General features: G+C 46.0%; 1 protein-coding gene across 1 annotated transcript in view; it reads right to left on the bottom strand.

Annotated features, from left to right (window-relative positions):
• LOC139314562 (tyrosine-protein phosphatase non-receptor type substrate 1-like) overlaps window positions 1-21,023 on the bottom strand; it is a 162,368-nt gene that overhangs the window by 139,408 nt on the left and 1,937 nt on the right. The gene's annotated exons all lie outside the window — the stretch shown is intronic.

Here is a 21,023-nt window from a genome sequence, read left to right on the forward strand (position 1 = left end):
TTAAATGAGTAACACGGTTGTTAAGTGAACTTTGGCTTCCCCAATGACTTTCCTTGTTAGAAGCTGGCAAAAGATGATCGCATCACCCTGGGACAGCGCAATGGTCATAAATCTGAGACAGTTGTCCAGCATTCGAATAAGTCACTGCCCGTGGGGATACTGCAACGGTCGTAAGTGTGAAAAAGGGTCATTAAGTCACTTTTTTTCAGTGCTGTTGTACATTCACTAAACAAACGGTTGTAAATTGAGGACTATCTGTTTTGCCTTGGTAAAGCCACACTTGGAATATTGCATCCAGTTTTGGTCCCCATGATATAAAAAAGATGCTGAGACTCTGGAAAGAGTGCAGAGAAGAGCAAGAGAGAGGATGAGGGGAATGGAGGCTAAAATATATGAAGAATAGTTACAAGAAGAAGGACTAGGGGAGACATGATAGCAATATTCCAATATCTGAGGGGCTGCCCCAAAGAAGAGGGAGTCAAGCTATTCTCCAAAGCCCCTGAAGGCAGGACAAGAAGCAACGGGTGGAAACTCATCAAGGAGAGGAGCAACTTAGAACTAAGGAGAAACTTCCTGACAGTGAGAACAATTAACCAGTGGAACAACTTGCCACCAGAAGTTGTAAATGCTCCAACATTGGAAGTTTTTAAGAAGAGATTTGGATAACCATTTGTCTGAAGTGGTGTAGGGTTTCCTGCCTAAGCAGGGGGTTGGACTAGAAGACCTCGAAGTTCCCTCCCAATTCTGTTATTCTGTTATCCTTCCCTTCGTTCCCCCAAGGTCATTCCCACAGACCATTGGAGGATGGGAGACCACCAGGAACTTCAGGCCATAAACCAGGAAGTCCAAAAGTACTTCCTTAGGGCTGCCAGGAAAATTCTACAGATATTTGCAAGAAAGGATTAGCACGTTGATTAAAAGAAAGTTTACATTACTCAGAGTGAGATCACGGAGGGTTGGGCTAGTGGGTGGGTGAACATGGCTGAAGATTTCAGAAGAGCTGAAAATAGACTTTTAGCTATTCATTTTGGTGTCCAAATAGTCACCAATATTTCAAAAGGAGTTCAGTTCCCAGCAGGCGATAATCTACTAATTTTGAGTAGTCTTGAACCGTGATGTAGAGTAAGCTAAATTGGTCCCGGAGAGGAAGATATTCAGGAAATCCCAGGGCTACTGGCTAAACAACAAAAAAATGATAATTACTACCTTAGAAAAAGGAAATGGCAACTACTTTTGTATTATTGCCAAGAAAATGTACTGGCTGACGATTACTCATTCGTTACTCAAGCTTCTTTTGAACTTTGGGTACCTTTTGGGTATCAACCTAGAATCGTGATGGCGAACCTATGGCACGCGTGCCACAGGTGGCACGTGGAGCCATGTCGCCTGGCACGCCAGCTCAGCTCCGGCGCGCGCTGATTTTCAGGCCTTCTGGGCCCACCAGAAGTAGGGAAACAGGCTGTTCCCTGCCTCCGGAGGGCCTGGGGGGGGTAGGGGGTGGGGAAGGCCTCTCTAGGAGTCTCTGGAGGCTGGGGACAGCAAAAAAGTCACTTCCTGTCCAACCAAAAGTTGGAAAACGGGCCGTTTCGGGCCTCCGAGGGAGTGGGGAAGGCTGTTTTCACCCTCCCCAGATGCATAGAGAGGATCTGGAGCCAGGTGAGAAAGAAAAATGGGCATACCGGGCCATCGCGTGCCAGGAGTGGGGTGGGAGGGTGGGTCGTACGCGCATGCGAGGGGAGCATAGAATTATGGGTGTGGGCACGCATGCGCGCGAACCTCCCCCGCCCCCTTTCCTGGCACGCGATGGCAAAAAGGTTAGCCATCACTGACCTAGAACTAAGGAGAAACTTCCTGACAGTGAGGACAATTAACCAGTGGAACAGCTTGCCACCAGAAGTTGTGGGTGCTCCAACACTGGAGGTCTTCAAGAAGAGATTGGACAACCATTTGTCTGAAATGGTATAGACCAGGGTCTCCTGCTTGAGCAGGGGATAGGACTAGAAGACCTCTAAGGTCCCTTCCAGCTCTATTCCGATTTGACTGACGGACTTCCAGAGAAGTAAGTAAGATCCTCCACCAACCTCGGTCTCGCTCGTCCACAGCGAGGGCGAGAGCTTCACCAGCCATCCTCTACTACACAAACCCGCCCGGAGACAGCTTGCTAAACCAGGTTTAATCCGCTCGCACTAAATTAAGAAACCGCAATGATGGGGCTGGGCGAGGATTTACTGCAAATGGGAACATCTAAGCGTGCAACGCAAAGAGGTTGTTGCAAAGGAGGAGAGGAACTCGAAGAGATGGCCAGAAGAAGGAGAGGAAGGAAGCAGAAACGAGAAGTTGGACTTGGTCCACCTTGCTCAATCTTTCCACCGCAAATGTTTTGCCTTAGGTCTGCCTCACCAGAAAGAAAGAAAGAAAAAAACACACACAGATGCTAATCGATAAGGGACTTTTGATCGGTCTTACCCACAAGCCACATCTGCATAACCATCATCTGTTCCCCTCCCTTCCTCTTCCTCCCTCTCTTCAGAATTTAAATGCTAGATTAAGATCTGTAGCCAGGCCTGGTGTCTGATGAATAAGATGAAGCTTGCAACAAGCTAGTGGCTTGGAATAAAATTGGTTATTTGGGAAAGGGGGCACAGATAGTCCTCGACTTACAACCATTTACAAAAAGCGACTTACGGCCATTTTTCCACACTTATGACCGTTGCAGAATCCCCATGGCCAAGTGAGTTAGGTGTTCACTGTGGGATGGAGGAGAGGACCATGGTTGAGGAAAGGAAGACACCAGTGGGTTTGCTGGATCCACTTGATCCCCACATCCACTGGGGGGGAAATAATAGGCAGGATTCTGCTTTCTGTTGACCAAGGAAAATGACCTTGAGAAGATACTCAATATTCCACAAGCCATGTTTGTCCTTCCACAAGGTCACTACTCCAGAAGACCATGTTTGTCCTTCCACAAAGTCAATATTCCAGAAGATCTTGTTGGTTCTTTCAGAAGTTCTATATTCCAGAAATCCGTGTTTCTTCTCCCACAAGGTCAACAGTCTAGAAAACTATGTTTGTCCTTCCACAAGGACAATATTCTAGAAGACTACACTGTTTTTTTTCAGAAGATTAATATTCCAGAAAGCATGTTTCTTCTCCCACAAAGTCAATATTCCAGAAGACCTTGTTGGTTCTTTCAGAAGGTCTATATTCCAGAAATCCATGTTTCTTCTCCCATAAGGTCAATATTCTAGAAAACTATGTTTGTCCTTCTACAAGGTTAATATTCCAGGAGACCTTGTTGGTTCTTTCAGAAGGTCTATATTCCAGAAATCCATGTTTCTTCTCCCACAAGGTCAATAGTCTAGAAAACTATGTTTGTCCTTCCGTAAGGACAATATTCCAGAAGACTACACTGGTTTTTCCAGAAGATTGATATTCCAGAAAGCATGTTTCTTCTCCCACAAGGTCAATATTCCAGAAGACCTTGTTGGTTCTTTCAGAAGGTCTATATTCCAGAAATCCATGTTTCTTCTCCCATAAGGTCAATATTCTAGAAAACTATGTTTGTCCTTCTACAAGGTTAATATTCCAGAAGACCTTGTTGGTTCTTTCAGAAGGTCTATATTCCAGAAATCCATGTTTCTTCTCCCACAAGGTCAATAGTCTAGAAAACTATGTTTGTCCTTCCACAAGGACAATATTCCAGAAGACTACACTGGTTTTTCCAGAAGATTGATATTCCAGAAAGCATGTTTCTTCTCCCACAAGGTCAATATTCCAGAAGACCTTGTTGGTTCTTTCAGAAGGTCTATATTCCAGAAACACGTGTTTCTTCTCCCACAAGGTCAATATTCAAGAAAACTATGTTTGTCCTTTCACAAGGACAATATTCCAGAAGACTATATTGATTTTTTCAGAAGATTGATATTCCAGAAATCTGTGTTTCTTCTCCACAAGGTCAACAATCTAGAAAACTATGTTTGTCCTTCTACAAGGTCAATATTCCAGAAGACCTTGTTGGTTCTTTCAGAAGGTCTATATTCCAGAAATCCGTGTTTCTTCTCCCACAAGGTCAATATTCTAGAAAACTATGTTTGTTCTTCCACAAGGACAATATTCCAGAAGACTACACTGTTTTTTTCAGAAGATTGATATTCCAGACAACAATGTTTCTTCTCCCACAAGGTCAATATTCCAGAAGACCTTGTTGGTTCTTTCAGAAGGTCTATATTCCAGAAAACCATGTTTGTCCTTCCACAAGGTCAGCATTCCAGAAGACCATATTTGTCCTCCCACAAGGTCAATCTTCCTGAAGACCACACTGATTCCTTTCCAAGGTGGAGCTTCCAGAAGATCACGTTTGATCTCCACACATGTATTCCAACAGACCACATTGGCTCTCCCACAAGGTCAATATTCCCCTACCAGGCCCAAAAATCTGCACAAAGGAATTTTCTGGCCATGGAGCTGCTGAAATCAGGGGTCAGGTTTCACCAAGCTCTGTCACAACATATGACCACACTTACATGACTGTCATAATGCTAAGAAGAAGAAGATCTGAAGCATAAAAGGGCTTCTGAGAGGATCCTGAGGTCACGCAGCTGGTTTTCGTGCCTAAAGCTGGACTAGAACTCCCAGCCTCCTGGTGACTGGCCTAAAGTCACCCAGCTGGCTTTCATGCCTAAGGTCAGACTAGAACTCCCAGTCTCCTGGTGACTGGCCTAAAGTCACCCAGCTGGCTTTCATGCCTAAGGCCGGACTAGAACTCCCAGTCTCCTGGTGATCGGCCTAAAGTCACCTTCCTAGCTTTCATGTCTAAGGCAGAACTAGAACGCACTGTTTCCTGGTGATTGGCCCAAAGTCACCCAGCTGGCTTTCATGTCTAAGGCCGGACTAGAACTCCCAGTCTCCAGGTTTCTAACCTGATGCCTTAACCCAGGGGTCCCCAACCTGTGAGCTGTGTCCCACTACCCGGGCTACAGCCTCTTTCGCAACCGGGCCGTGCAAACAGCAGGCAAGCGGGCACGCCTGCCGCTCCATTTCCACGAACGGTGGGCGCTCGCGCACATGTGCGCAACTCCATTTTTGCTCCTACGGAACCATTCACTCCTCCTCTACGGGTTTCTCACGCCAGAAACGTTGGGGACTACTGCCTTAACCCTTAGGCCAGAGGTGGTATTTAACCGGTTCAGACCGGTTTGAGCAAATCGGGAGCGGAAATCCAGTCTCGGAAGAACTGCCACCAACAAGAGGGGGGGTCAAATTATTCTCCAAAGCACCGGAGGGCAGGATAAGAAACAATGGATGGAAACTAATCAAAGACAGAAGCAACCTGGAATTAAGGAGAAACTTCCCTAACAGCGAGGACAATTAACCAGTGGAACCGCTTGCCACCAGAAGTTGCGAGTGCTCCATCACTGGAGGTTTTAAAGAAGAGCTTAGATAGCCATTTGTCTGAAATGGTATATAGGCATTCTCTTCCTTGAGCAGGGGGCTGGACTAGAAGACCTCCAAGGCCCCATCCAGCTCTAGTCTGATTGCTTGTATATTTTCTACGTCTGCGTCAGCCCAAGTGAAGCCACCTGCCCCTGGGGCGCTTTCAGGACATTCGTTTCCAGATACAAATGTCCTTTTCTGTCCATTCGGCAGAATTGTGTCTCTCTTGTGTGTGTTTTGCCTGCTACGTGACTCATGGTGTTTTTTTTTATTTGGCAACTGCGACGTTCCAGCTTTGCATTTGAGACAGGAAGAGGAGAAGAGAAAAGGGAAGGAACAGAAGGATGTCTGGATCGGCCATCCAAGTCCAATACTTCAGTTGCTTAGTCTGTCCAAAGGAAAATCACCCAAGAAGACAGTTTGGTCTCCATCATAGCCATGGACTTGATCTAGAACAGAGGTCTTCAAACTTGGCAGCTTTAAGACTTGTGGACTTCAACTCCCAGAATTCTCCAGCCAGCTATGCTTTGCTGGCTGAGGAATTCTGGGAGTTGAAGTCCACCACTCCCTGCCTGCTTGATTGCAGGCAGGGAGATTCAGTTGCTTGCTGATGCAATGGATTGCAGGGATTACAGCAAGGCATTGCGACCAGCAGCTATGCTGGCTGGAGAATTCTGGGAGTTGAAGTCTACAAGTCTTAAAGCTGCCAAGTTTGAAGACCTCCGATCTAGAAAGTCCCTTTTTTGAGGGTTTTAGAATCCAGGGATGGGGGAACTAGAGCCCCTTTATGACCTGTGGACTTCAACTCCCAGAATTCCCCAATCAGCCCAGAATTCTGGGAAATGAAGTCCACGCGTGCTGTGAATTCTGGGAGTTGAATTCTGGGAATTTCGTGTTGAGGAAGGATAATATGGAAGGAAGGAAGGAAGGAAGGAAGGAAGGAAGGAAGGAAGGAAGGAAGGAAGGAAGGAAGGAAGGAAGGCTGGCTGATTAATGTTGAGGAAGGAAAGTTAATTTGGGAGGAAGGGAACGAAATTTCGTGTTGAGGAAGGGTAATATGGAAGGAAGGAAGGAAGGAAGGAATGGAAGGAAGGAAGGTTGATTAATGTTGAGGAAGGAAAGTTAATTTGGGAGGAAGGGAACAAAATTTCGTGTTGAGGAAGGGTAATATGGAAGGAAGGAAGGAAGGAAGGAAGGAAGGAAGGAAGGAAGGAAGGAAGGAAGGAATGGAAGGAAGGAAGGTTGATTAATGTTGAGGAAGGAAAGTTAATTTGGGAGGAAGGGAACGAAATTTCGTGTTGAGGAAGGGTAATATGGAAGGAAGGAAGGAAGGAAGGAAGGAATGGAAGGAAGGAAGGTTGATTAATGTTGAAGAAGGAAAGTTAATTTGGGAGGAAGGGAACAAAATTTCGTGTTGAGGAAGGGTAATATGGAAGGAAGGAAGGAAGGAAGGAAGGAAGGAATGGAAGGAAGGAAGGTTGATTAATGTTGAGGAAGGAAAGTTAATTTGGGAGGAAGGGAACGAAATTTCGTGTTGAGGAAGGGTAATATGGAAGGAAGGAAGGAAGGAAGGAATGGAAGGAAGGAAGGTTGATTAATGTTGAGGAAGGAAAGTTAATTTGGGAGGAAGGGAACAAAATTTCGTGTTGAGGAAGGGTAATATGGAAGGAAGGAAGGAAGGAAGGAAGGAAGGAAGGAAGGAAGGAATGGAAGGAAGGAAGGTTGATTAATGTTGAGGAAGGAAAGTTAATTTGAGAGGGAAGGAAGGGAGGAAGGAAGGAAGGAAGGAAGGAAGGAAGGAAGGAAGGAAGGAAGGAAGGAATGGAAGGAAGGAAGGTTGATTAATGTTGAGGAAGGAAAGTTAATTTGGGAGGAAGGGAATGAAATTTCGTGTTGAGGAAGGGTAATATGGAAGGAAGGAAGGAAGGAAGGAAGGGAAGGAGGGAGGGAGAGAGGAAGGGAGGGAGGGAGGGAGGGAGGAAGGAAGGAAGGAAGGAAGGAAGGAAGGAAGGAAGGAAGGAAGGAAGGAAGGAAGAAAGAAAGGTTGATTAATGTTGAGGAAGGAAGGTTAATTTGGGAGAGAGGGAAGGGAGTCGAAGGAAGGAAGGAAGGAAGGAAGGAAGGAAGGAAGGAAGGAAGGGCTACAAGCCAGTCCCATTTGCACAACTCATGCCCCCCACCTCAGCTCAATCAACACAACACAAAAGCAGCTGGCCTGGCCACAGAAGCTGCTGGCTCCATGATTCCCCCCACTCCCTTCCTTCAATCTTGCGCAAGGCAGCCCATCCTCACACCCAGCCCAGAGTCACATGCAGGTGGTGTGTGAATGAATCAGCCTTGCAGAAGAGGAGAGGAGAGGAAAGGCGAGGAGGAAGGAACGAACTGCACCGCACACACACACAGGGGATGTGTTTCGCCTACAGAAAAGGCCAGGCTGCAGACATTCTCTTTGACAGCCTTTCCTAGGAGGAAGGAAGGAAGGAAGGAAGGAAGGAAAGAAGGAAGGAAGGAAGGAAGGAAGGAAGGAAGGAAGGAAGGAAGGAAGGCAGGCAGGCAGGCAGGCACTGGAAGGGTGTGTGTGTGTGTGGTTGTGTGTGTGTTCTTTGTGTGTGTGTGCGCGCATGCAGAAGTGGGGCAAGGCAACAAAACAAAGCCTTCCAAAGGCCTTTGCAGAGCTCAACATCCTTAGCTATAAATTCATGGCCGGTATCACCAATTCTCTCTCCCTCTTTCTTTCTTTCTTTCTTTCTCTCTCTTTTTTTCTTTTTCTCTCTTTCTTTTTCTGTCTCTCTTTCTCTGTCTCTTTCCCCACCTTTCCCTCTCCCTCGCTTTCTATCTTTCTCCCCATCTCTCTCTCTTCGTCTCTCTCCCTCTCCCTCCCTCTCTCTCTCTTTCTCCCTCTTTCTCTTTCTCTTTCCTTCTCTCTTTCTTTCTCCATCTTTCTCTGTCTTTTTCTGTCTCTTTCTGCCTCTCTCTCTGCCTGTGTCTCTCTTTTTCTTTTTTTCTCTCTCTCTTTCTTTTTCTCATTCTTTTTCTCTCCCTCTTTCTTTCTTTCTCTCTCTCGCTCCCTTTCTTTCTCTTTTTCTTTTTCTCTTTCTTTCTTTTTCTCTCTCTCTTTCTTTCTCTCTCCCACCCTCTTTCTTTCTCTCTCTTTCTTTCTCTCTCTCTTTCTCTGTCTCTTTCCCCGTCTTTCCCTCTCCCCCGCTTTCTCTCTTTCTCCCCGTCTCACTCTCTTCGTCTCTCTCCCTCTCCCTCCCTCTCTCTCTCTTTCTCCCTTTCTCTGTCTTTGTCTTTTTCTGTCTCTTTCTGCCTCTCTCTGCCTGTGTCTCTCTTTTTCTTTTTTCTCTCTCTTTCTTTTTCTCATTCTTTTTCTCTCCTTCTTTCTTTCTCTCTCTCCCTCCCTCTTTCTTTCTCTCTTTGTTTTTCTCTCTATTTCTCTGTCTCTTTCCCCGTCTTTCCCTCTCCCTCTTTCTCTCTCTCTTCCTCTCTCTCCCTCTTCCTCTTTCTTTCGCTCTCTCTCTTTCTTTCTTTCTCCCTCTTTCTCTTTCCCTCTCTTTCTTTCTCTGTCTCTGTCTTTTCCAGTCTCTTTCTGCCTCTCTCTCTCTGCCTGTCTCTCTCTCTCTCTCTTTCTTTTCCTCTCTCCCTCTTTCTCTCTCTCTCTTTCTCTGTCTCTCTGTCGCTTTCCCTCCCTCTCTCTCTCTCTCTCTCTCTCTCTGCAGCCCACAGCTGCTGCAATGCCGTCTCCCTCGCACACTTGCTCCAGGGAGAACAACACAGAACGTCACAAATACACAAAGCTTTTCAGAGCTCCCCCCCCACCGAGGCCCGCTGGGCATCACGCTCGCGCGCACTGTGACTGGCACCGCAACCTTGTGCAATCAGGTGATCCGACGTGCGTGTCGAACAGCTGCATCCTCCCCTCCCCCCCATCACTTGAACCAGGTCAGCTCAGGTCCAACTACATTGCTGGCCCCTGCTCAGCTTAGTCCATCCAGGTTAAGTCCTCGACTTAAGACCCCAATTGAGCCCCACGTTTCCCCGGCTAAGCGAGACAGTTGCTAAGGGGTTTTTGCCCCATTTTACGACCTTTCTGGCCACTGTTGTTAAGCGAACCACTGCAGTTGTTCAGTTAGGATCAGGGTTGTTAAGCGAATCTGTTCTCTTCCTCCGTTAACTTTTCTTGTCGGAAGGTCGCAAAAGGAGATGGCGTGACCCCGGGACTCTGCAACGGTCATAAGAGCCTCGGTAGTGCAGCGGACTAAAGTGCTGTTAAGTGCTAGCACTTAGCTGCCAGCTGCCGGCCATTACTGCAAGTTCGAATCTCACCAGGCTCAAGGTTGACTCAGCCTTCCATCCTTTCGAGGTAGGTAAATTGAGGACCCGGATTGTGGGGGCAATAAGCTGACTTTGTATAGAACAACACCGCTTGGGGGGGGGAGCCGAAAGCCCTAATAAGCAGGTATATACAAAAAGTGTGCAGGCTATTGCTATAATGCTGTGAAGTTTCCGAAAGATGCCCTAATTAATTCATGAGCCATGAGCCGAACTTCAAAAGAAATACAGTCATTTATTAGGAGCAACATTCCAGCAATATTCGGATGCAGTTAGAATTAATCCCACGTAGATTTACGTTCCCCTGTGACCCTGTCTCTCCTCTCCTCTCTGGCCATGTCATAAATCACATTCTCCAATTAACCACTTTGGCTGGCTGTGAAATCCAACACCCTCCTTCTGACTGCAGTCAGGAAGAATGTATGGAATGCAGCTTCAGTTAGGGAAATCAATCAGCTCTATCAGTTCTCCCTCCCTCCTGCTCATGGCAACTTGAAAGCTTTGCAAGTTGACAAATGCATTGTAAGCCGCCCTGAGTCTATGGAGAAAGGCGGCATATAAATTGGACTAATAAAATAAAAATAAAATAAAATAAGTCCATGCCAGTTGCCAAGCGTCTGAATTTCTGATCACGTGACCGCGGGGATGCTGCAAGAGTTGTAAGTGTGAGAACTGGCCATAAGTCACTTTTTTCCAGTGCCGTCGTAACTTCAATTGTTCACTAAATGAATGTTCGTAAATCAAGGAGTACCCGTATCTAGGGCTTGAATGGTCATCTTCACCGGACACTAAGGTGACTTCAGTTTTCCTTTCTAACCTTATTCATTTTATTCCTCTATTTATTCATGTCCCCCTTTACTACAAAGTGGTCCTCGACTTACAACCGCTCATTTAGCGACCGTCCAAAGTTACAACGGCACTGAAAAAAGCGATTTACGACCATGTTTCACACGTACTTACAACCGTCGCGGCATCCCCGCGGTCACATGATCAAAATTCAAAACGCTTGGCCACTGATTCATATTTATGACGGTCGCAGCGTCCCGGGGAGGGGGGTCACGTGATCCCCTTTTGCGACCTTCTGACAAGCCAAGTCAGTGGAGGGAAGCCGGATCCACTTAACGACCACGTCACTAACTTCGTAACAATTGCACCGGTGCCCTTAATCACCGTGGCGAGAAAGGTCATAAAACGAGTCAAAACTTGCTTCGCCCCCGTCTCGCTTAGCCGCGGGAATTTTTAAGTGCCACAGCTTAAGTTCGAGGACTACCTGCATTTGACTCCGGAAAGCCAGTTTCAGACAGCTTCATTTCAGTTTTCCCATTAACCTGTCATCACAATAGATCCGCTAAAGCAAAAATAGGCAATTTACTGTATCGCAGGCTGGGAAAAGGAGGATTCTTGGAGGAAAAAACTTCACTGCCTTGAACCCCCACGCAAAAAAATAAAATAAAAATACATTATTATTTTTTTCTTGTCCTCGCCCAAGCAGAACTTGGACAAAACAACAACAACAATTCAAACTTTAAGACTCAGTGGTGGGTTCCTTCCGGTTCGGCCGAACCGGTAGCGGTGACGATATGACGTCACCGAACCGGTTCTCCCCCCCCACGTTATTCTTACCTTTTATTTGGCCCCACCCCCAATCTATTGCTGCCTCCTGAGTCCCAGCTGATGACTAGAGGGAAAAAAAAAACTGTTTAAACTCTTGCCGGGGGGCTTCAAAGGGCCGCCCTACAGCTGATCAGTGTTAAAAGCAAACAAATGAGTCGGGTCGTAAGCGCGAGGACTGGTCGTAAGTGCGAGGACCTTCCAGAAATGACTCTGGCCAGCTAGCCACGCCCACCTAGTCACATGACCTCCAAGCCACACCCACAAAATAAGCCACGCCCACAGAACCGGTAGTAAAAAAATTTAGAACCCACCCTTGTTAAGACTTCCTTTGGGGCTCCTCTTTTTGCACCCCCCGTCTGAAAAGCAGCCCCTTTGTGGACTATACCCAAAGCCACAGGTCTAATTTGACACCTGCCCCTGGCCCGAAAACTCTATTTTCAAGACCCAAAGATGCTTTTTCAAGAGACAGTTGGACTTTCAAGAGGCAACTATTAGAAGAGAATCAGAATAGAGCTGGGAGGGACTTTAGAGGTCTTCTGGTCCAGCCCACTACTCAAGCATGGCGAAGTTTTTCGGCACCGAGTGGCCAAGCTGGAACGAGCGTGCATGTCCAGGCATGTGCGCACGCCAGAGCACTGGAAACTAAAGACCTGCTAGCATGAGGCTGTATATTCTGCAACACTGGGACTATCGGAGCCTTGGTAGTACAGGGGTTTAAGGCACCCTGTTATTAAGCTTATTAAGACCAGCTGCCTGCAATTACTGCAGGGTTCGAATCTCGCCAAGGCTCAAGGTCGACTCAGCCTTCCATCCTTTCTAAGGTAGGTGAAATGAGGACCCAGTTTGTGGGGGCAATAAGCTGACTTTGTATAAATATACAAAAGGATGAAGGCTATTGCTGAGCGCATTGTAAGCCGCCCTGAGTCTTCGGAGAAGGGCGGCATATAAATCAAATTTAAAAAAATAAATAAAAAAAAATCGGTGAGTCAACAGTGGGTCAAAGGAGTAGCAGAGATGACAGTCGCTCTTTAAAAATTGTGATTTAAATCGAGCCAATTTAAATCAAGCCTTTTTACTAGTGATTTAAATCGTGATTTAAATCAACTCGATTTAAATCAACTCGATTTAAATCAAATCCACCCTGCTTCACATGATCTCGATTCTGTGCTTCTGTTTATATTACTAACTACTATATATCCAGTTGCCTCTTGAAAAAAAAAAAAGCACATTTGGGACAACCGTGACCTGGATGACTGAGAATCTCTACAGACACAGAGCAATAAAAAGACTTTATTGAAGTTTGCATCTGCCTTGGGGATTTACTGATGCCCTGGGGCAGGGGTCAGCAACCTGCGGCTCTGGAGCCGCATGTGGCTCTTTCATCCCTCTGCTGTGGCTCCCTGTCGCCAGTCTGCTCCACAATTGATAGGGCTTTCGGTTAGGACAGGTAGAGGAAAAAAGGCGCTGTGCTAGGAGGAGACTATGGTGGGAGAACCGGACTTCCAGTCGGCTGCAGAGTTGAACAGGGGGCTCTGTTCAACTCTGGTTAGGACCTTTGTGGCTCTTTGACTATTTAAGAGCCTTGATAGTACAGTGGTCTAAAGCACCCTGTTATTAACACAGCTGCCTGCAATTACTGCAGGTTCGAATCTCCCCAGGCTCAAGGTTGACTCAGCCTTCCATCCTTTCTAAGGTAGGTAAATTGAGGACCCAGATTGTGGGGGCAATAAGCTGACTTTGTATAAATATACAAAAGGATGAAGGCTATTGCTTAGCGCATTGTAAGCCTCCCTGAGTCTCCGGAGAAGGGCGGCATATAAATCAAATTAAAAAAAAAAAAAAAAGGTTGCCTACTCCTGCCCTGGGGGATGAACCCCCTTCGAATGGGGCGGGGGGTGGGAGCATGAATGGATTTCCAGGAAAAAAATTGCAGACTACAATAACCATTTAATAACCTGGTGGCTCAGCAGACTGATAGCATTGTGATTAACATCCAGCTATCTGCAATTACTGTAAGTTCGAATCTCACCAGGCTCAAGGTCGACTCAGCCTTCCATCCTTTCTAAGGTAGGTAAAATGAGGACCCAGTTTGTGGGGGCAATAAGCTGACTTTGTATAAATATACAAAAGGATGAAGGCTATTGCTTAATGCATTGTAAGCTGCCCTGAGTCTCCGGAGAAGGGCGGCATATAAATCAAATTAAAAAAAAATAATTTGCGCTTCAGTTTGACGTGCAAACAAGACAATAGTCGTCCGCTACACCCCTGCGCCCAGATTCGACAGGGAAGGGACCTCAGGGCAGAGAGAAACATCCGGCAGACTGCACAGCTCCAACTTCTCAATGAAAGAGTAAGACAGATTAATTTCACGACTGAGGTTTCGAACGAGAGAGCGGAACGCACACGCCAAAAGCTGAAATCTACCCGCAGAGGTATTTAACAGCTTTAATTGATTAACAGAGTTGGAAGGGACCTTGTAGGTCATCTAGTCCACCCCACTCCTGCCCCAGCAGGAGACCCTACACCATTTCTGACCGATGGCAGTCCACTCTCTTCTTGAAAGCCTCCAGTGATGAAGCTCCCGCAACTTCCAAAGGCAACTTCTGTTCAATGGGTTGATGATTCTCACTGTCAGAAAATTCCTCCTCATTTCCAGATTGAATCTCTCCTTGATCAGTTTCCATTCATTATTCCTTGTCTGGCCTTCAGGTGCCTTGGAGAATAGCTTGACCCCCTTCCTCTCTCTGGTAGTCCCTCAAATATTGGAAGATGCTCTCCTGTCTCCCCTGGTCCTTCTCTTTACTATACCAGCCAGGCCCAGTTCCTACAACCGTTCATTGCATGTTTTAGTCTCCAGGCCTGCTTTGATCATCTTGGATAGAGTCAGATTAACAGAGTTGGAAGGGACCTTGTAGGTCATCTAATCCAACCCCCTGCCCAAGCAGGAGATCCTAAGCCATTTCTGACAAGTGGCTGCCCAGTCTCTTCTTGAAAGCCTCCAGGGATGAAGCTCCCACAACTTCCGAAGGCAACTTCTGTTCCATGGGTTGATTGTTCTCACTGTCAGAAAATTCCTCCTTATTTCCAGATTGAATCTCTCCTTGTTCAGTTTCCACCTATTATTCCTTGTCTGATTTTCAGGTGCTTTAGAAAATAGCTTGACCCCCTTCCTCCTCTCTGGGGCAGCCCCTCAAATATTGGAAGATGCTATCCTGTCTCCCCTGGTCCTTCTCTTCACTAGACTAGCCAGGCCCAGTTCCTGCAACCGTTCATCATATGTTTTAGCCTCCAGTCCCTGAATCATCCTGGTTGCTCTTCTCTGCACTCTTTCTAGAGTCTCCACATCTTTTTTATGGATGGAACAGGTATTGGAACAGATCACAGGATCGGTAAAGAAGGCACAACGAACACAACGCAAGAAGAGCGAAGAACGACAAGAAAAGGCCAACGTTCTCCCCTACAGCTGCCTTAGACAGTACCAGAAAGTCCAGTTGCCTCTTGAAAAAGCACTTTTGTGACAACCTTGACCTGAATGGACTGGGAATCTCCATAGACTCGTTCTCAAGACCTAGCCATGCATCCCGGTTTATTTGGGGAACCGGTCGTCTGAAAAGTGACTCTAAGCCTAAGGCAATAACCCAGAACAAAGATGGCTTAAATTAGGAAGTGTTCTGTCCCTGTACCACACACGCACCCCCACAGACGGCCCGGAGTTAATAAGCCACACGACAAAACTCTTTGAAGATAAAGCTGGCAGCAACCCAGTGGCTAGCTGCCAATTCAGACTTTACTCACACAAAACAAAGGTTAGACTGCAAGCATTCCGATAAAACAGGCAGAGTGTCAACAATACAAGGATTAATCCAAATGCAGTCCGATAAAGCAGGCAAAGTCCAGTAACGCAGAGATCATGGATTATTTCCAGTTTTTGCTCGTCACAAACTGAACCGGCCACCACACCCACATTTATACCCTGTGGGGTGTGGTCCAGTGACTCAGCTAATCTCTGGCACGCCTTTCCCTCTGCTGCGCACGCTTCTCCCTGCGCCTCTGTCGCGGGTCCAGCCAGCACTTATCTCCTTCATCGCTGTCCACCTGTGGCTGCGGGGATGTGCTTGGCTCTGAGCCTATCGTTTGGCCTTTGGTGTCCTCCGGAGGCATTGCCAGAGAGGAGGGTCCTGGAGAGGGAGGCCTTGCCAACTCCTCTCCCTCACTCTCAGAGTCTGCATTTGTCGATAGCCCAGGCTCAGGCAACGGAGCCACAACAGGAAGCCATTGAGCTTATAACCCCCTCTTTCTGTATATCTGTATATTGTTATATACAATATACAACACTACCTTGCAACAAGATCAGGCACCTCCAACCTTGGCAACTTTAAGACTTCTGGACTTCAATTCCCAGAATTCCCCAGCCAGCCACAGCAACAGGAAGTCTAATGCAGAGGTCACCAACCTTGGCAACTTTTAAGACTTGTGGACCTCAACTCCCAGAATTCCACAGCCAGCAAAGCTGGTTCAGCGAGTTTCGCTCCATTTTGCGACCTTTCCTGCCACGGTCGTTAAGCAAGTCCCTGCGGTTGTTAAGCTAGTGACACAGTCGTTAAGTCAGAATCCGGCTTTTCCCCCTGGCTTGTCGGAAAGTCGCAAAAGGGGATCACGTGACACAACCCCCTGGGGACACTGCGACCGTCATAAGTGTGAGGCAGCTGCCGAGCATCTCTAATTTTGATCCCGTGACCGTGTGAAAACCGATCCCACCCCCCCTTTTTTTTTTCAACGTCGTTTAACTTTGGCATAAATTTTGGCCGCCGTTGTGGTCGTACGTCGAGGACTAGCTGTACATGAGCCGGTATCTCCTGGGGAAACCCCACAATCACATTCAGGGGAAGATATGCCTCCCATCTCCATCGTACGTGTATCCTACGATTTATTTATTTATTTTGATTTTTAATACCGCCCTTCTCCAGCAGGACTCAGGGCGGTGGACAGCCAAAGTAAAAACACAACATACAAAAATTAAAACAGTTTAAAAGATATTAAATAATGTCAGCCACAATTTAAACCAGCTTTAAACCAGACTTTAGGAGCCTGGTTTAGCTCAACAGACAGAAGCACTGTAATTCAACACCAGCTTTCTGCAGTTAAAGTAAGATCGAATCTCGCCAAGGCTCAAGGTTCACTCAGCCTTCCATCCTTTCTAAGGTAGGTGAAATGAGGACCCAGTTTGTGGGGGCAATAAACTGACTTTGTATAAATATACAAAAGGATGAAGGCTATTGCTTAACGCATTGTAAACCGCCCTGAGTCTCCGGAGAAGGGCGGCATATAAATCAAATTTAAAAAAATGAGAGAAAGAAAGAGAGAGAGAAAGAAAGAAAGAAAGAAAGAAAAAGAAGGGAGGGAGGGAGGAAAAAGAAAGAAGGAAAGAAAGAAGGGAGGGAGGGAAAGAAAGAGAGAGAAAGAAAGAAAGAAAAAGAAGGGAGGGAGGTAAAGAGGAAGGGCCTGGTGGCTCAGCAAACTGATAGCATTGTGATTAACACCAGCTGTCTGCAATTACTGTAAGTTCGAATCTCCCCAGGCTCAAGGTTGACTCAGCCTTCCATCCTTTCTAAGGTAGGTAAATTGAGGACCCGGATTGTGGGGGCAATAAGCTGACTTTGTATAAATATACAAAAGGATGAAGGCTATTGCTTAACGCATTGTAAGCCGCCCTGAGTCTCCGGAGAAGGGCGGCATATAAATCAAATTAAAAAAAATAAATAACCCAGTTAAAATTAATTTCAAATTAAAATCAAAGGATGGGATCAAGCTAGCCCGGCTAGATGAAATAAGTGAGTTTTAAAGGCCGGATGATGGGTTCCTACTACTATACGTCCGTACGACACCCCTGCTCTCCGTGCATTTTATGCTAAGCAATAAGAGCTGACCCCCAACGGCAATAAGCATGTAAATCGTCCCTCCTCCCCCCCACCCAACCCAAATTCTCCGTGGGGGGAGGTCTGCGCAGGAGGCATCCATTCTCAACAACAATGGGGGCAGCCGACCGTGGTCGATTTCTCTCTTATTTTGCGTCTCTTGCAAGTCACTGTATTTTCACCGAAGCCTTGAAAAATAACACAACCAGCTTTTTCTTCTCCCCCCCCCCAAACCTTCCAAAGCCACAATCAACAACCTCTTCCCAAACCCACAAGGAAAAGGTGCGTTGCTTTTTTTTTTAAAACACACCTAATTCTTACAGGGCTAATACGGTTTGTAATGAGTAAGTCATGGTTTGTGTACGCCCAGCTACCCTTTCGTACAGCAGAGCAGGAAAACCACAGTAAATATCTTCCCTAGGCTTTTCTTTCTTTCTTTCTTTCTTTCTTTCTTTCTTTCTTTCTTTCTTTCTTTCTTTCTTTCTTTCTTTCTTTCTTTTCTTCCTTCCTTCCTTCTTCCTTTCCTTTCTTTCTCTCTCTCCTTCTTTCCTTCTTTGTCTCTCTCTTTCTTTTTCTCCCTCCCTCCCATGCTCTTTCTTTCTTTCTTTTTCTTTCTCTCTTTCTTTCTCCCTCCCACACTCTTTCTTTTTCTTTCTTTTTTCCTTCCTTCCCTTTCTTTCTTTCTTTCCTTCCTTTCTCTCTTTCTTTCCTTCTTTCCTTCCTTCCTTCCCTCTTTCTTTCCTTTCTCTTTCTCTCTTTCTCTTTCTTTCTTTCCTCTTTCTTTCTTTGTCTCTTTCTCTTTCCTTCCTTTTCATTCTTTCTTTCCTTCCTTTCTCTATTTCTTTTTCTTTCCTTCTTTCCTTCCTTCCTTCTTTCCTTTCTTTCTCTCTCTCCACTTCTTTCCTTCTTTCTCTTTCTCTCTTTCTCCCTCCCTCCCTTTCTTTTTCTTTCTTTCTTTCCTTCTTTTCCTTTCTTTCTTTCCTTCTTTCCTTCCGTTTTTTCTTTTTCTTTTTCTTTTTCTTTTTCTTTCTCTTTCTCTCTTTCTTTCTCTTTCTCTTTCTTTCTCCCTCCCTCCCTCCCTTTCTTTTTCTTTCTTTTTTCCTTTTTTTCCTTTTTTTCCTTTCTTTCCTTCCTTCCTTCTTTCTCTTTCTCTTTCTCTTTCTCTTTCTCTTTCTCTTTCTCTTTCTCTTTCTCTTTTTCTTTCTTTCTTTATTATTATTATTTCATAATAGAGGTAGTCCTCCATGTAGGACCACAACCGAGCCCAAAATTGAGGTTGCTAATGGAGAAACGCGTTAAGCGAGTTTTGCCCCGTTTTACGACCTCTCCTTGCTGCGTTTGTGAAGGGAACCAAAGCCATCGTTCAATTAGTGACACGCTTGTTAAATGAGTCTGTCTTCCCCATCGACTTTTCTGGTCAGAAGTTCGCAAACGGGGATCACGTGATAAACCCCCCCCCCCCACCGGGACACCACAACCGTCATAAATCTGAGTCAGTTGTCAAGCAGCCGAATGTAAATCACATCACGGATGCTGAAAACGGTCATAAGTGTGAAAAACGGTCATCGCTCACTTTTTTTCAGCGTAACTTGGAACGGTCACTAAGCGAAGGTTGTAAAGTCGAGGAGTACCCGTACAGGAAATCCTCAACTGACAACCGCTCGTTTAGTGACCATTTCAAAGTTACGATGGCACTGAAAAAAGTGACTTAGTTAGGACCGTTTCTCACACTTACGACCGTTTCAGCATCCCCACAGTCATGTGATTTATATTTGAGTCCTTGACAACCGACTCGTATTTATGACGGTCGCAGGTTTCCCGGGGTCACGTGATCCCCTTTTTTTCAACCTTCTGACCAGCAAAGTCAATCTGGGGAAGGCCAGATTCACTTAACCATTCGTGTGACTCATTTAACGACTGCGGTGATTCACTTAACGGCCGTGGCAAGAAAGGTTGCAAAACAGGACAAAAACTCGCTGAACAAATTCCGCACTCGGCAGCATAAATTCTGGGCTCCCTTGTGGTCGTACGTCGAGGACTAGCTGTAAATCTTTGTTTTATAATCAAGCTTATAAAATCTATTCCAGGGTTTCTCAACCTTGGAAGCTTGAAGTTGGGTGGACTTCAACTCCCAGAATCCCCCAGCCAGCAGCGCTGGCTGGGGGATTCTGGGAGTTGAAGTCCACCCATCTTCAAGCTTCCAAGGTTGAGAAACACTGATCTATTTCTTGACAAAGAGGCTTCCAAGTTCCTATGTTTTCCTAGCATGACTTCCTGAAAACAAGTTTTATATACCGAGGGTGGGTCTAATATTGGCCACTTTACAACCTGTGGACTTCAACTCCCAGAATTCCCCAGCCCATTAAAATGTCAATTAACAGGATAACAAAATTGGAAGGGACCTTAGGAGATCCTCTAGTCCAACCCCCCTTTGCTCAAGAAGGAGACCTTATACCAGGGGGTGTCCAACCTTGGCCACTTGAAGGCTTGCGGCCAAGATTTTAAGCCCCCCCCAATAATAAACTCCCAGAATTCACAGCATGCGTGGACTTCATTTCCCAGAACTCTTGGCTGATTGGGGGAATTCTGGGAGTTGAAGTCCACACGTCTTAAAGGTTGGCCAAGGTTGGACATCCCTCGTTTATTACCTTCTTCCCCACTCCTTCTCACACAAAGGCCCGCCGGACAGCCCCTCCCATGTAGGCCTCTCCCCCAGACCCAATACATTTCATTCAGAAAAATTCAGACACCGCCCCTCCTTTTATTTTGCACACCCAAAAGACCTCTTGCACACAATTTTTTTTCCTTGCACCGTGAAACCCATCGCAGGGGGGTATTGGGGGGGGGTGAGGACAATCTTGTAAGACCACCTCGAAAATTGGGGGAGGGGGGGTAAAGCTGCAAAGCCCTCGGTCTCCACCCCAGCCAAGGGCAGTTGCACCCCCTCCTCCTCCTGGGAACTCCCCCCCACACCCACGTCCCCAATTTTTTTTTCTTCCTGCCCCCCCCCCCCATTCGGAAGGAAATGTAGCCTTTTATATAGAGACAGAACTCCTAATTCAACACATTTTTTCATCTTTTGGGGTCTTCGAGTTGATTATTTTTAAGCCAGAGAGGAAGCGAAGAGAGCAGGAGCCCCGGAGTCAAAACACCAGGCCACAGTCAATCAATCAATCAATCAATCAACCAACCAACCAACCACAAAGGGTGGAGTAAATAAATAAATAATAAAGGTTTTTGGATTGATTTTTTTTTCCCCTTAAAAGGCGGAGAGGAAAAGAAGTGGGCAGGAGCCCCAGAGTCCAACACCAGGCCACAAAGTAAGTAAACCAATCAATGACTCAATCAATCAATCACAAAGGTCTTCGGGGGTTGAATAAATAAATAAATAATAAAGGTCTTCGGATTGATTTTTTTTTTCCCCTAAGGCAGAGAGAAAGAGAAGAGGGCAGGAGCCCTGCCGGAGTCCCAACACCAGACCACAGTCAATCAATCAATGAATCAATCAATCAATCAATGGTCAGTCAATGATAACAGTCTAAATAAACAAAGAAATAAATAAAAAAGGGTCTTTGGGTGGATTATTTTTAAGGTGGAGAGGAAAAGAAGAGGGCAGGAGCCCCCCCCCCAAGTCAAACACCAGGCCGCAGCAAACAAAAAAAATAAAATAATAAAATAAAATAAAATAAAATAAAATAAAATAAAATAAAATAAAATAAATACATGCAC

The sequence above is a fragment of the Pituophis catenifer genome, unplaced genomic scaffold (genome assembly GCF_029215685.1).
Source record: "Pituophis catenifer annectens isolate HBS135680 unplaced genomic scaffold, rPitCat1.0.hap2 SCAF_3, whole genome shotgun sequence".
NCBI classification, from domain to species: Eukaryota; Metazoa; Chordata; class Lepidosauria; order Squamata; family Colubridae; genus Pituophis; species Pituophis catenifer.